Raw genomic sequence first — 13,479 nt, forward strand, 5'->3', positions numbered from 1 at the left:
AGCTACCCTCATCGTCTCCTTTCAACTGTTCCGTGACACTAATATAGAGTCAAATTTAACGAATGATCCAAAACTGGATCATAAAGAATGCGTGCTGTTCTCGTCGTTTTTTTTCCTCGAGTAATACAGGCTTTCTGTGACCCGCAGTCCCTGGGCTGCTTTAGAATACGCAAACCGGCGCTATTCGTACGCCCCTTCAACACCGTGCCAGCCATGCTTTTCGTTCTAACCATCTCAGTCGTCACTCTTGCTCGTTTTATCCAGCGCGCTACCGCTTTTTTTTTTTTGTTTTAACCGGCATCGCCATTCCGTCACCGTCATTACCATTCCAACCTCCATTGCATCGTACTCGTCTCTGTGCTCGCTAAACGCGCCATCATACAACGCGTTCAACAGGTTACGGCACGCGTAGAAAAACTGTGCGACTGGCGCCTCTGGGGGAGAAAGCCTCGCCCCCGCTTCGACTTGACGTCGCCCTAGCAACTGTGTCGGCATCGGTGCGAACACAGCGTCACCGCGAACAATGCCGCTCTTGGCTCAGTTCAGGTCAAGTTTCTTCGCACGTGCTTTATCCATATATGCGCTTTCGTCATTTTCATTCAGTTGGTGGACGGGTTCTGCTAAAACGTTCTGCGAAAATGCCCCATTTATGGCGCAGCAATAAAAGTAGTGCCGAAATTGGAAGTTGGACCTGCAGAGGCGAAGAGCTTTTTAACGCGGTCCCGTACACAGATGAGCGAAATGCCGCCGTGAAAGACACATCGCGATCTCGCTAAGATGAGTAATTTTTTCTGTCACCTGGGGTTCACGATGGTGGTTGCGGCGCCGTGAGCTGCCGCTGCCTTTGGATCCCTTCGAGCGTGTTGAGTGTCGTCGCCGTGGCGTGGATGGCTCGGTGTCACTGGGCGCTCCGGTTTCGGTTGGCCCGCCGGACAATGGCGTCGCTATGGACGTCGTCGAAGACCGCATTACCGAAGGCGTTGCGGAGATCAGCCCTCCCGGATTTTCGTCGTTCGGCCTGCGTGACCGCGGTAATAAAGCTTACAGTGACAGCTTCCTCGTTACCCGGTGGACAAGTACTAGTTTACATTTCACACTAAGAAACTTTAAAGATTGCGTGCATTGGTATCTGCTAACATTCTTCCTATTACGAACTGAAAACGCGCTGGTAGCTTGCTGATAGCTTCGCGCATGCAATGGGCTGTGAAAACCACAAGATCTTTAGACGAAACGAGCAGTGAAATGCGCCGTCAACGGGGGGACATTTTAATAAGGTGGTTTCGAATGTCACGTACAAAATAATATTGCACAGTACAGTTTAACATAGTTGTGAATACAGTATAAACTATGCTATAGCATAGTATAGTTTTTAGCCTACTTGGTTGCGAGCGCGACCACTCTAACTTTACTTGTTGTAGTGAGAACGGAAGGAACGAAATGCAGGTACGGTATAACCACAGGTCTTCGTTCGTTACGACGGGGTGTATAAGCTGTGCAGGCTTTCTATCCCGAGGACTGATCGCGTTGCGCCCTGTTGCCACCTTACAAAGCGGGCGTGATGGTACACGTGTGCGTGTGGGCGTGTGCGCGCACGCTTCTGCGTGCTTGCGTGTGTAAAGTACAGCATTCATAAATTACGCTGTAACGAGAGCGTATTTGCCAGTTGAGCTGCCTGCAGGCCTACAGGCGTCATACCCGGAGTCTCCATTTTACGCTCTTTAAAACAATTAGCGACCTCACAGCCAATGGCTAGACAAATCGGGCGCAAACGTATACGCGGATTCGATTCCGGCAGCGTGTCGGTGGAGGAAGGTCTAGCTAAGGGCACCTAGGAGAAGGGCAACGTTATCCTGCGAAGCGACATGCTTTCCTGCACAAACGACGACGCCGCCTATCAGCCTGAAAGGTCAATCAGATATGCTGAAGCGATGAATACTTCGCGGCTATTCCGGAAAAGACGACCAAAATGCACAGTCGGGCACTTGAGCTCCGCATTCGGCTTCACATCGCATTTTTGCTCGCATTAAGCTGTTTAGTGTTCTTGCGGTCAGTTCCAAGACAATGCCCATGGCGACCGGAATGCTTAAGATAATCGTTAAACGGACGCACCTCGCTGCGAATTGATCGCAAATATTCCTCCACTGAAGCTGATTGGTATTGATGAGATTTCAGTCACCAAGTTCGGCGTTTTAGGATGGCGTTTTAGGACATAATTGAGTTCTCTTGCTCGCTGTTATGTCTGTCTGTCTGTCTGTCTGTCTGTCTGTCTGTCTGTCTGTCTGTCTGTCTGTCTGTCAGACTACCAGAAATTAATATCATCTGGTCACCCGGCCACCAGTCCCTCCAAGGGAACGAGGCGGCACACGCCGCTGCCCGTGCTCATACATACCGGGCCGTTACCTCAGAGGGAGAAACCAACGACCGAACTGCTTCAAAACCAGCACCACTCCACACGTACACCGAAATCTTAGCTCACTACAAAAACGACCGCCGTCGCTTCCCGCCACCTCATTCACAATTAACGCGCGACGAAGAAACCACTTTCCGGCGCCTACAAACCAATTCGTATCCCCATAACACCCTACTAAACGTTGTGTACCCCACCCAATACCCTGCCACCTGTAACTTCTGCCCTGTTGCTGGTACCCTATACCATGTGGTATGGGAGTGCCAACGGACCCCCACTCTAACCGCAAATCCCAACCCTACCTATGAGCAGTGGGTGGAGCAGCTGACCAGCTCCGAGCTCTCGGACCAGCGCCGACTGGTGGAACGGGCCCGGACGGCCAGCCAGCTCCAAGGCATCTTGGAATGAGGATGCCTCTCACTGGGTGGAGGCCCTACGAACATCCTCCTGCTCACCAGTATAATAAATGTTTGTCTCTCTCTCTCTCTCTCTCTCTGTCTGTCTGTCTGTCTGTCTGTCTGTCCCTCAATCTGTATGCGTGCGTACGTGCTCGTTCATGCATGCGTGCGTGTGTGTATACCACACAATCTGTCGGATACACGTTTAAAAGTTCCCCAACACCTTTAAACCTTTTTTCAACCGCTATTACCCTCAAGGCACTTGCACAGGTCAGCTTGGATAGCAAAGGCGTTTTCCGGATGCTGCCGTTCAGCTTACATGGCAGGCGACCTGAGGTTGGATCTCCCGGCGGCTGACAACGGCGCGCTTGGAGTCGCGTCGAGAGAAACCGGCGTGCACACAGACGCCGGGGTCTCGGCAAAGGATCCCGGCACCTGGGAAAGCCAAACCCCGCTCTTCACCATTATTAAGTCAGGAGATTATAGGTTCAGGCACGAAAGAAACGCCAGCGGTCGTTTGCAGTAACGTAAAGACGGCGTTTACTGAAAGCGGAGGAGGCTGTAATTAGGAGAACCCGCGGTAAAGAATACTTAGAAAAATTGTAAGTCATCCCATTCAGTGGAGGTGAAAGACCAGGAAATCTTAGCGCACGACGTAGAGGCGACTGAGCATTGAAATTTAAGTAACGAGAAAATTAAGTCCCCCCCAGCGACTACAGAAGTCATCCATATTAGAAAGACATACATACGCGCACACACTGTTATTTTGACTCCAACTGTGGATAACTAATGTAATCATGATAAATATTCATCAGAAGAGATGTATATGCTTCAGGTCAAAGACATGTTTTGATCTCCCAAATGATAACAATTCATAAATTTCGTGATTTAACGCGCTGAAGGTCGGCTACGAGGCAGGCCATAGTTGTGGGCTTCGGATTGATATCCTGGAGATAATTAACACGCGCCGAAATCCTGACACACGGGCGTTTTCGCTTCAGCCTTCAACTGAAAAGAGGCCGCTGTGGTCTTGCGTCTTTGGACTCCGGTGGCTATTGTTAACTAATGTACTCAGGATACATATCATATTCACTGGAATATGTACTAAATATGCATGTCCTTGTTACCAGACATATAAGCTTCCGCTACAAATGGTGTTTTAAGCACTTGATTGTGTGAAAAGCTCCAACGCAAACGCTTTTTTGAAATGCGTTTCTATTGCGGACAGCACTTCAGAGAAGATGATAAACTGGCAATAATTGTCATTCCACGATTGAACATTCTGAGCAAGCGTTTGAAGTTGCTGGGCTTTCAGGAAATCGGCATCATAAATGGCCCGCACATGAAAGTTCGATATACCAATCATATAGCGCTGTCGGAAAGACCCCGCACCGGTAATTGCAGGTCCCCTACATAGTACAAGCTATTTTAAGATGAACAGAAGAACTCGTGTTACGGCAGAGAGAAAAAAATGGCCGCGTATCTGCTCACTTCAGTGCAAATGTTGGGGAAAGACGACCGTCCTCTGCCAACCCGGCCGCGTGACTGCCCGTCGTCGCACTCCTGTCCACCTTCCGCACTGTTCTTTAGCTGTCTCGTTTCTCTTATCATGAACGCTATCAAGGTTTCCTCAAGCAAATTCAACTTTCCCGCATTCGTACTGTTGGTGCACCACCCGTGAGGCATTTTGTTAGTGAATTGAACCTGCCACTTGAGACGAGCTGGAGCCTTGAAGGTGAACCCTTTTTGTGTTTTGTGGTTTAATCAAAGAACCTTGCTTTGCTGTCACAAATATTACGGTCACGTATATTTTTATTTCATAGGACAGGGCTAATATGAGCTATATATCGATGTTTTGCCTCAAAACGCGTAATGTTTTCGTTTTGCTAAACAATGTTGATATGTTTGAAGTTTTTCAGAAGAGTTGGTACTAAAGTATCTTTTTTATTTAATAAACGTCCCGTTGCAAAACGTCTCTAAACATTTGTACGCGTGGCTTAATCGAGGGACAGGCAGTGAGACAAAGTTTTTGCGCAAAAAAGACTATAGTCAATAAAATAAGTTCCTACGTCCACATTTTGTGACTGTTGAGACAGGGCTTTCATTTGTTGCAGTTTTCACAGGTCCACCATTCACTGCCTAATGAGCTCGTTCCTTTAAAGACCATAGTCTTTCTTGGGCCTCTACCTAATGCGGGCAAGTCCTCCTAAGGAAGACCACTTAGCCGTTTTAAGGGGCTCCTTTAAGAGGTCTTGCCCGCATAAAGTAGGGTCCAGTTTCTACTCGCTGGTTGTGAGGCTTTGTCGGCAGGCTTTCCAACTGCCTTGCTTTGTGACTTGGCTGAGGTGTTGCTAGGGCAGATTCACTAACGCAACGAATGTGGATCAGTGAACACGGGGTCTCGCACATGTTGAAAAAGGTGGCGGGACTTGCAGGGGTTGGGGTATTGTTTTCTGCAGGAAACAAACTTGGTGGCCTTTGCAGGCGTGTCAACACAAATGAGCCAAGGCACTTTTTGCTGAAAGGCTACCTTCCAACAACCACTTCCTCCTCCACAGAAAACCTTACGTAGATTGTAGCTGCTGTGATGTGTATGAAGTTCCGCTGTCCTGTGGGAAGACCTATAATGGTAAGTCCTGGCGCTGCTTAAACGATCGTGTCCGCCAGCATGTAAACACACTATAAAACAGGCGCTGGCAGCAACCTTGCCGCACATTGTCGCGACAACGGGTACTCGCCCAGATTCCATGACACGCTTGTTGCACGAATATGTAAGGTTCAGCGCGAGCATGAAATGTATGAGGCATACCCCATTTACGAGGCAGGTGACGATTGCGTTGGTAAGCCTTCTGTTGAATTACGACGTAAGGAAATCCGCTATCTGGATTCATAAAAAAAAACTCAAGCTGCACTGTCCAGTACACCCTTTCCTTGCCTCGCGTCTCCTGCCACGTGTTAGATCGCTACGCTGTGTCAGCGTTGCTCATTTTTTGGCCAATGCACGTGTACAGATCCTCCGTTTTTGTGCGTATTGTTTGATGTACTTACGTTTTATTATGATTCCTACTCGCCTTCCTTCCTGGGGTATATTCCACAAGCCGCGGAATAAACCAGCCAGTTGCTAGTCAGCGCCGTGTGCCGTCGTTTCTTGTCCCGCCTTTTTTGCTCTGTTTTGAATATCAGTTAGTATGCACCAATACGCCCAACCCACCGTCCTAATGCAGTAAGTTAAGGTCTCAAAAAGTGGCGGCGCGTAGAATAACGCAGGAAAATTAAATTGTCTTTGAGCAAACCTCTATCGTGCTTCTTGTGGGAGAAGCGAGATGACTGGGGAAGGGGGAAGGGCATAGTGAGAGGTGGGCAGTGACGAGAAGAGAGGCATCTACGTGAAAAACGCTGCAGAAAAAACTGTCCTTCTTCGAAGGCATTATCAGCGAAGTGAGCAGGTACTACATGATTGACAATCCAGCGCGCGAAAACACGGCACAAAAAAGAACGAGAGTTAGACAGGACAGCGCTGACTCACAACTGATTTATTTTGAAGAAAACATTGGTCATATATACAGATCAGTCTCCCACGTGGTGGTACATTATTGCACCCGATAACAACAAACAAAAAAAAAACGCAATCATTAATCGGTTTGCACATGTGTAGTCTTTGGTTTACTTAGTCATGCAAAGGCGTCATTCAGATACGCGTATTCCCGGTCATGCAGCACTATTGAGGGCATACTTATACAACGGTCAGCAACTCGTGTTTTGTGCTGTGTTTTCGCGCGCTGGATTGTCAATCATGAACATTCACCAACTCGCCCAAATCACAGTCCTCTTGAGCAGGTACACTCAATGTATTTTTCTCGCCATAGCCAATATTCTGACGGCTTACCGGCGTAGCCACGTTGGCCCCAGTTGGAGTGGTGCTAGCGCTGACCAGGCCACCATCGGCTACCACGGCAGCAAACCCGCTCCCAGCTTCCGTGCAAGGCCCAGAAACAGCTGCAGGCTTCTCACCGTCCGCCACAAGCACCGAATCCACGCGATGTTTGGACTTGCGTTTCACTGCGCAGGGAGGAAAGCAAAGGGTGAACGTAATGCCGGGACAGTTTTGTGATATGAAATCAGACAAGAAATTGTGACTGTTAGTGGTGGGGTCACGATTACTCAAAGCGATTCTCTTATATAGCCACTCAGGTAGATTGGTCGTTGATGGCGCAGACTAAAAACAGGCCGAAAAGTACTGAACCATCCACCAGTAAATTGTATACTTTGAAAAGAAAATACGGTTGTAAAGCGACCACGCTGCCCTACGACGGCATGGTTGTTCTGGCTCACTGAAGATGTGGCATTAGTGAGAATAGACTGAGTCAAACCCTGACAGAGAGAAGAAACCCGGCTGTAGGATGATTACGCGCGATTAATGTTTTTTGTGCTATTCAAAGTGATGATGACGCCAGATTTCTGCAGAATAGGCCATGTGAGCCTATCACTGTTGAACCTGCAGCTTAATTCCTAAGCACGAATTACTAGGCAGTAAAGTCAACTATGAATGCCGCAGCAACATATATTTCGGCCGGATGGCGTCGTAGTATGAATTGGGCACTTAAGGCTGGGGCTCAATTTGTATCTTACGGACTACAGAAACCATTTAAATAACGAAGAAAGCTAACTTCGATGGAATTTCTACAATGTGTACTGCTACAAGGTGTGCTGATGAGCGAACGACAGATAGGTGTTCTCATTGGGCAGATGCATATTGGTCCCTGTCCTCATTGCCCTAACTTACACATCACGGTACCTTCTGACGAGATGCATCATAATGCCTCACTTCGGGAGGGTGCACGGCAGGTCATTTGGTGTCATGCAACGCTCACTAATAATTCTGACACTTTTGCCCACCAGAAACCAATATCTGGAAGAAAGACGATAAGAATGACATGACGTACGATAGTGTTAGCGAACTGACGTACGAAAGGAATTTTTTTTTTGCTTTGAGCCAAAATTCCTTCACGTTCTACGACAGTCCCTCTGTCAAAGGACCTACTAATAACACGGGACTATGACTACAGGTAGATAGTGGGTACATTCGCAGACACACGCACAAGCACACACACAATTCCTCCTAAATTTTAGGCTGTTTCAGAAACAGATTGACGACACACTGTCCCCCTAGAGCTGACAGCCATAATTCTGCTCCTTGTGTTGCTAGACAACAGATCGCTGTTTCGTAGGGGGCGAGGGATGCTATGCAACTCTTCAAAACTAGGGACGCCACGTCATTCCCAGCAATTGTCCACCAAGCAACAAAGCCTCACTGAATATAGGGAGCACCCTTCGATATGCGATTTCATTATTAACTATAATCAAATCAGGAGCAGCTCACCCTGATCACGGTAGGGATGCCATAGTGTCACAAACTCGAGCGTACGACGTCTAAAAGTACCGTACAGTTGTTTTTTCATATTATTGTACAGCGCCTAATTCTTGTTACAGTCGTCCGATTCATTCAGTTTCGGTTCTATTCGCCCTAGGAAAACCCTGGAACTCTCTCGAACGAAGCGGCGGTAACTCGGACCACTCGCCGGGCCGCCGGCAAGAAAATACCAAAATAAAATCTCCGCCGCTCAGCTTTCCCCATAGCTTCGAGTTCTTTCGAGGGGGCGAGCGTGGCTTTTCCAGTGCTAAGGCGCGGCGATGATTCCAGAAGGGAGAAAGAGGGAAGTTGGGCGCTCGACGGCGGCTGGCGCGTTGTGTGTTGTGCCCTCCCTCTCCGCGCCGGCGCAGTTATAAAAAGAGAATCCGCGCCGAAGCAAATTAGCTACGTTTGGAGTAGCGATGTGACAACGGCTTCTGCCAGTTTGTGCACCACACCATCGGTGACCCGCACCCTGGAGGACTCCAACGTACTACCGGGCCCCGAATCACCGTGATCGTCTCGCACGGCCTGGCCTACGACGAAGCCACGCTTCACAGGTAGCCGTATCGCCTCCGTCAGCGTTGCATCGTCCAGCCCAGTAGGTGAATATTGTGGGACTCTTTCTCTTATATGCATCGAACTGTCTTTCTTTTAATTATTTTTTCTACCTTTTAATATTCATTGTTAAAGCTCCTTACTGTACACTGTGTATTTGAACGGTTTCTCGTATTTGTATTCATTCTAAGTTACCTCTCGTTTACGTTACATGTCCTCGTGCATGTACAGCGTTTTGCGCGTTGAAATATCAGTCTTTCTATTGTTATTCGTTCAAGGCTCTGACTCATTCTTACCGCTCTGGTCGGCGAGAGCCGCACATCAGACGGCCACCCCTTCGTCACCTGGGCCCTGTTGATTCGGTGGGGTTGTTTGCTCGCTTGAGTCGACTCCCCATATCTTCTCACAGCGCACTCAATTAAGAAAACGGTGAGACATAGGAATGATGAAACGCTGTTACCAGTATTTATGACAGAGTTTTCGCTTGCTGAGGCTTATTGCAATGTGTACACTTACAATAAATGTCTTGCGCATGCACCTAACAGAACTCAGCACCAAAAAAACTTCTTTTACCTTTACTAGAGCAAGACTTCTCGTCGGCGGGATGACTCTTGCCCTTCTTTCTTCGGGACTCTTTGGTTAACTGGCGATCTTTCTGTTGATCGTTCGCTTCGGCGGGCCACTTCGTCTCGTCTTTGGCTTCTGGCGCTGCGACGGCATCCGGGTTGGGACGTTGTTCCGGGTCTCCGTCCTGCAAAATACCACCGCGCCTCTAAGCCTTCCGTGAAAACAGACTAGTCAATGAATTAAGTATTCAAGTCATTCATGTATTCATGTACTAGCCATGAATAGACCTGGGTGGCAGTATACTGGTCAGGAAAACAACAAATTTCAATCGCGAACATGTCATGTAATTATTCTGAAAAAGACCGTTTGTTATCAATTTATGGCCACCTGGGCATTAAACAGGAGCCCGGGGTTAGATATCTGCAGCTACAAGTCCGTTACTACCTCTGGAACCCGTCTTAGACGAACTGAAGCCTGTGCTGTGCTACGTTCAAATGAATATTTGTCCGTACACAGATGGTCGTATATATATACGTACACAAGGACGGACGGAAGCGTGTACTTTCACGGAGGTAAGCGTGTACGTATGCAACGTGTCTCAGTGCGTGGCTAGATACTACCGCAATGCTGTGGGAGTTATCAGTTCATTATATTCTGCGCGGCGGAAAAACTTTGAGCTAGTTGCTGTAAGGGCTTTAGTGTGGTTTTTGAAGGCGCTTTGGCATATCAGTTGCATAGAGCTGTCTCGAGACACCCAAGGAATCACCTTTGAGAGCGAGAACGGCGCCCGGAAGCCCTGATCGCCGCAGAGACAATCACACGTCTTTTCTTTTAAACGCTGTACCAATAAAAGCCTCCTAATAGCTGTGTAATACATTTGGTGGCTATCAAAAACCCAAATGTTCAGCTGTTTCCGCAGTATAACTTTCTCGCGCACGTTTCGACGAAGGCATAAGTCGTAGATATACCTTAATGTACCCTGGGCTAAAACGACTTTCCTAGATATAGTGTTTTTCAGGCTAAGTGCGACAGCTTTCTTCCTTAACATATTCGTTGCCATTCCACTCTGCGAAGAAGGAAGGCATTGAATTTGACCCAGATCAAGGACGGAACGAAGCAAAACATGTTGGCAATTTGCGATTGAGCATTATCTTAATTATCTGAATGAAACTTGTAGGTACTAAAGTTTTATTTTAGCAGAAAAAAAGTGGGGCTGTCTGTTTCTCTCCCGTGACGTAGGCATCTCACCGTCTGATTAACACACCAGCCCAAGCTGCTCGACAACGCAGTGCATCAATAAGTTTGAATCAGACCGTGAGACGTCTACTTTGAAATCTCGCACCAGCACAACTCGGATGTCATCGGCGAGCGCGCGAAGCCTGGATGCGCGGTTGCGCCGCTACCTTGCCCCCATCCTCCCCCGTGCACGGTAGAAAGACAGTCGGTTGTGTGTGGGTGCTTCGAAGTCAAAGACACCGGACAAAACATCGCTCCGGGTCCTCTTTAAGGTGTACGCGAAAAACGTAAGCCAAAACGTCACTGCAGGGACACTTCAATAAGGAAACACAATACACTAGCGCTTGTACGAAAACTTTCCCTTCTCCGTCGATTCGCTGACTCAGACGATTTGTGTAAGCACAGGCCTATAGAGATTCAATAAAACTAGCTTTGGGGCTAGTTGGATATTCGCTGTAAAAAGCTCGGCTGGCGTTAACTTCCCTTGGCGGAAGCCGTAGCCCAATCTAACTTAATCCACCATAAGCTCATGTGTTGATCAACCTTTTAGTGGGATAAAAATATCAGGTTCCATGCATCGTGGCAAATGACGTAGCGAGAAGTTCTCATCGTGGCATACCCCGGTTGAAATGAACTAGCATGGGGCGTATAGTTTTAATGTGCTTGCCGCAGTTGCTGATGATTGAGAGCGCTGAGCTGGGGCCAGTGGCACGTAAGAAGAAGCACTCAAAGTTTCAATCTCTTTCGGAAGGACGCCACCAGCTCCAAGAGCAGAGAACGTAATAAACGCATGAATTCTGGCTTCCCCGGCCGTTCTACTGCAAGTCGTGTCTCCCGGTGTGTCCCCCTCCTCCCCCCCCCCCCCCCTGCCGTCGATAGCTTTCCTACGCCCGTGGGACTAGAAGTGGAGGACTGAGGCATCTTAGTCAAAGCAAAAGGATCGAGGCGTACCTGGTAAGAAACCAGAAGCAGCAGGCCCCCGTAAAGCCGGAAGAACAGCCGAACAAAGCTTCGCTTGAAAAAACGCCCCACTAGGTAAGCGCTGCATGCCCTCCGCGTCTGGCCCTGCCAGTGAGGACCGGGTCTTGTGCGCATCCCACTAGACGGGAGGGCTAGACAGGCTCGTCCATCGTTCGGGACTCACCAGCAATAACGAGCCGTCGGTGGGCGGCGGCGACATGGCGGGGGTGCAGAGCTTTGGCGGTGTGCACTCGACGCTGTGCATCCACTTCTTGCGTAACGTGCGCACGAGGATCCACGCCAGGGCGGCCACAAGCAGCACGCCGACAAGCACCACGCCGAGGGCGAGCAGGTCCCAGTACAGGTTCGGGTTGTACATGGAAGGCGCCCCTCTGAGTCGTCGGGAGCCCAGCGGATGCGTGCGAGGAGGAGGCCTCTCGACGGCTTTGGTGCAACTCGGACCTCGTCGTCATTAAATGCGCGAAGGTTCCACGGCGCTCTTGCTTTTCTTCAGCAGAGACGAACGCGTGCTCCCTAGACACAGAGGTCTTTTTCTTTCTCCTTGTCCTTCCTCTTCGTCCTATGAGCAGGGTTTTTTTTTGCGATAGAATGCCCGTTGGCATAAAAATAACTTATTTACAAATTTACATGGGCCCCCGTCTCTCGAAGGAAGTCAAGGAGGGCGTGGTGGTGGGGTCCCCAGAGCCACCGCTGAACGTCGGGGGGTCTTCCAGGATGGAGACCTGTGCCTCTCAGGTGTCGCTTTCTGGCTGAGGCCAGTGAAGGACACGTCCATATGAGATGGTCCGCGTCAGCTTGTACGGTCGGAGCTGTGCAGAAGGGGCAGGTGTCGTCGAACGGGGCATGGTAGCGTGGTGGCCACGCCCGGGTCACAGCAGGTGAAAGCACCAGTCCAACGCGAAGTCTGCGCAGCAAAACCTCTTCCCAGCGAGAAAGTCTACTGGGGAGGTCCGTTCCACACGGGGGGATGAGGGCACGTGTGGCGCAACGCAGATCGTCCTTCCGTTGGAGAAAGTTTTCTATCGGACCGGTTGCTAACATTGGCAGCGGCCGAGGAATATACGTCGGGTGACAAGCCATATCCACTGCAATGTGAGCGGGGAGCGTATTCCGCCTAACCCACACCAGCCTGAGAGGGCAGGGGTACGTGTCTAGTAGTGTGTGGATGTCCCTTGAAATGGTACAATTGTTCGATACTTGGCGTAAATCCCGTATCGCCGCGGTGGAGTCCGTATAAAGATGTAGGATGGAACCCACGGGGACGCGCTGTAGGGCCGGCGTTAGTGCCTGTAGGCCATACCGGATGGCTGTGAGCTCCGCCAGTACAGAGGGCAGGGTGCGGATGGTTTGGTAGAGGCAAGTTTGTGAGACGTCAGGATAAACGGGACACTGTATCGCCGTAGATAAAACGCCATCCAGGGCACCAGCGTCCACGAAGGCCTCTATCGCCTCGTACTGGGTCGCAGCCGTCAGTAGTGGTCCTCTCGCACATGCTTTTCCGGTAGTTCGAGTGTGCAGTCTAGTCAGTGGTCGGTTGTCGGTCACCTGGTGATACCACCACGGCGGCCTGGTTACAGGGCGATCTGGCGAAGCAGGTAGGGAACAACCCATATAGCTAGCCAAAGCCGCTGCTTCCGCAACAAAAGTACGTTTGTGTATGCGGGCTGAGCGACGTTGTTTGACGAGTTCGTCAAGCGTGTTAAGCTGAGCCTCAGCTTGGAGCGATGGTATCGGGGTCATTGCAGGAAGGCAGGTGATGGTGCACATAGCGGCTCTGTTGATAGCCTAAAGTCGGGCCCACTCCGAGCAGGGTCCTCTTCGCGAAGTCCCGCGCGGGTCACAGGTGATAAAATAAGCGGGATTTTTGCAGCACACACTTATCAAACACTTTTTGCATTGACGCTGTAATCCTTCGGGTTAGG

The 13,479-nt window shown here is 49.6% G+C and overlaps 1 long non-coding RNA gene across 1 annotated transcript; it reads right to left on the reverse strand.

Moving 5' to 3' along the window:
* Window positions 1–3,125: 3,125 nt before the first annotated feature.
* LOC144164124 (uncharacterized) lies at window positions 3,126–9,589 on the reverse strand. Its single transcript, XR_013321067.1, has 3 exons — window positions 9,347–9,589; window positions 6,692–6,864; window positions 3,126–3,240 (listed from the first exon to the last, which is right to left on the reverse strand). It is a non-coding gene; the product is annotated as an uncharacterized LOC144164124 (long non-coding RNA).
* Between the last annotated feature and the right edge of the window lie 3,890 nt (window positions 9,590–13,479).

The sequence above is a fragment of the Haemaphysalis longicornis genome, unplaced genomic scaffold (genome assembly GCF_048455015.1).
Source record: "Haemaphysalis longicornis isolate Haplotype H1 unplaced genomic scaffold, Haemaphysalis longicornis Haplotype H1 scaffold_13, whole genome shotgun sequence".
NCBI classification, from domain to species: domain Eukaryota; kingdom Metazoa; phylum Arthropoda; class Arachnida; order Ixodida; family Ixodidae; genus Haemaphysalis; species Haemaphysalis longicornis.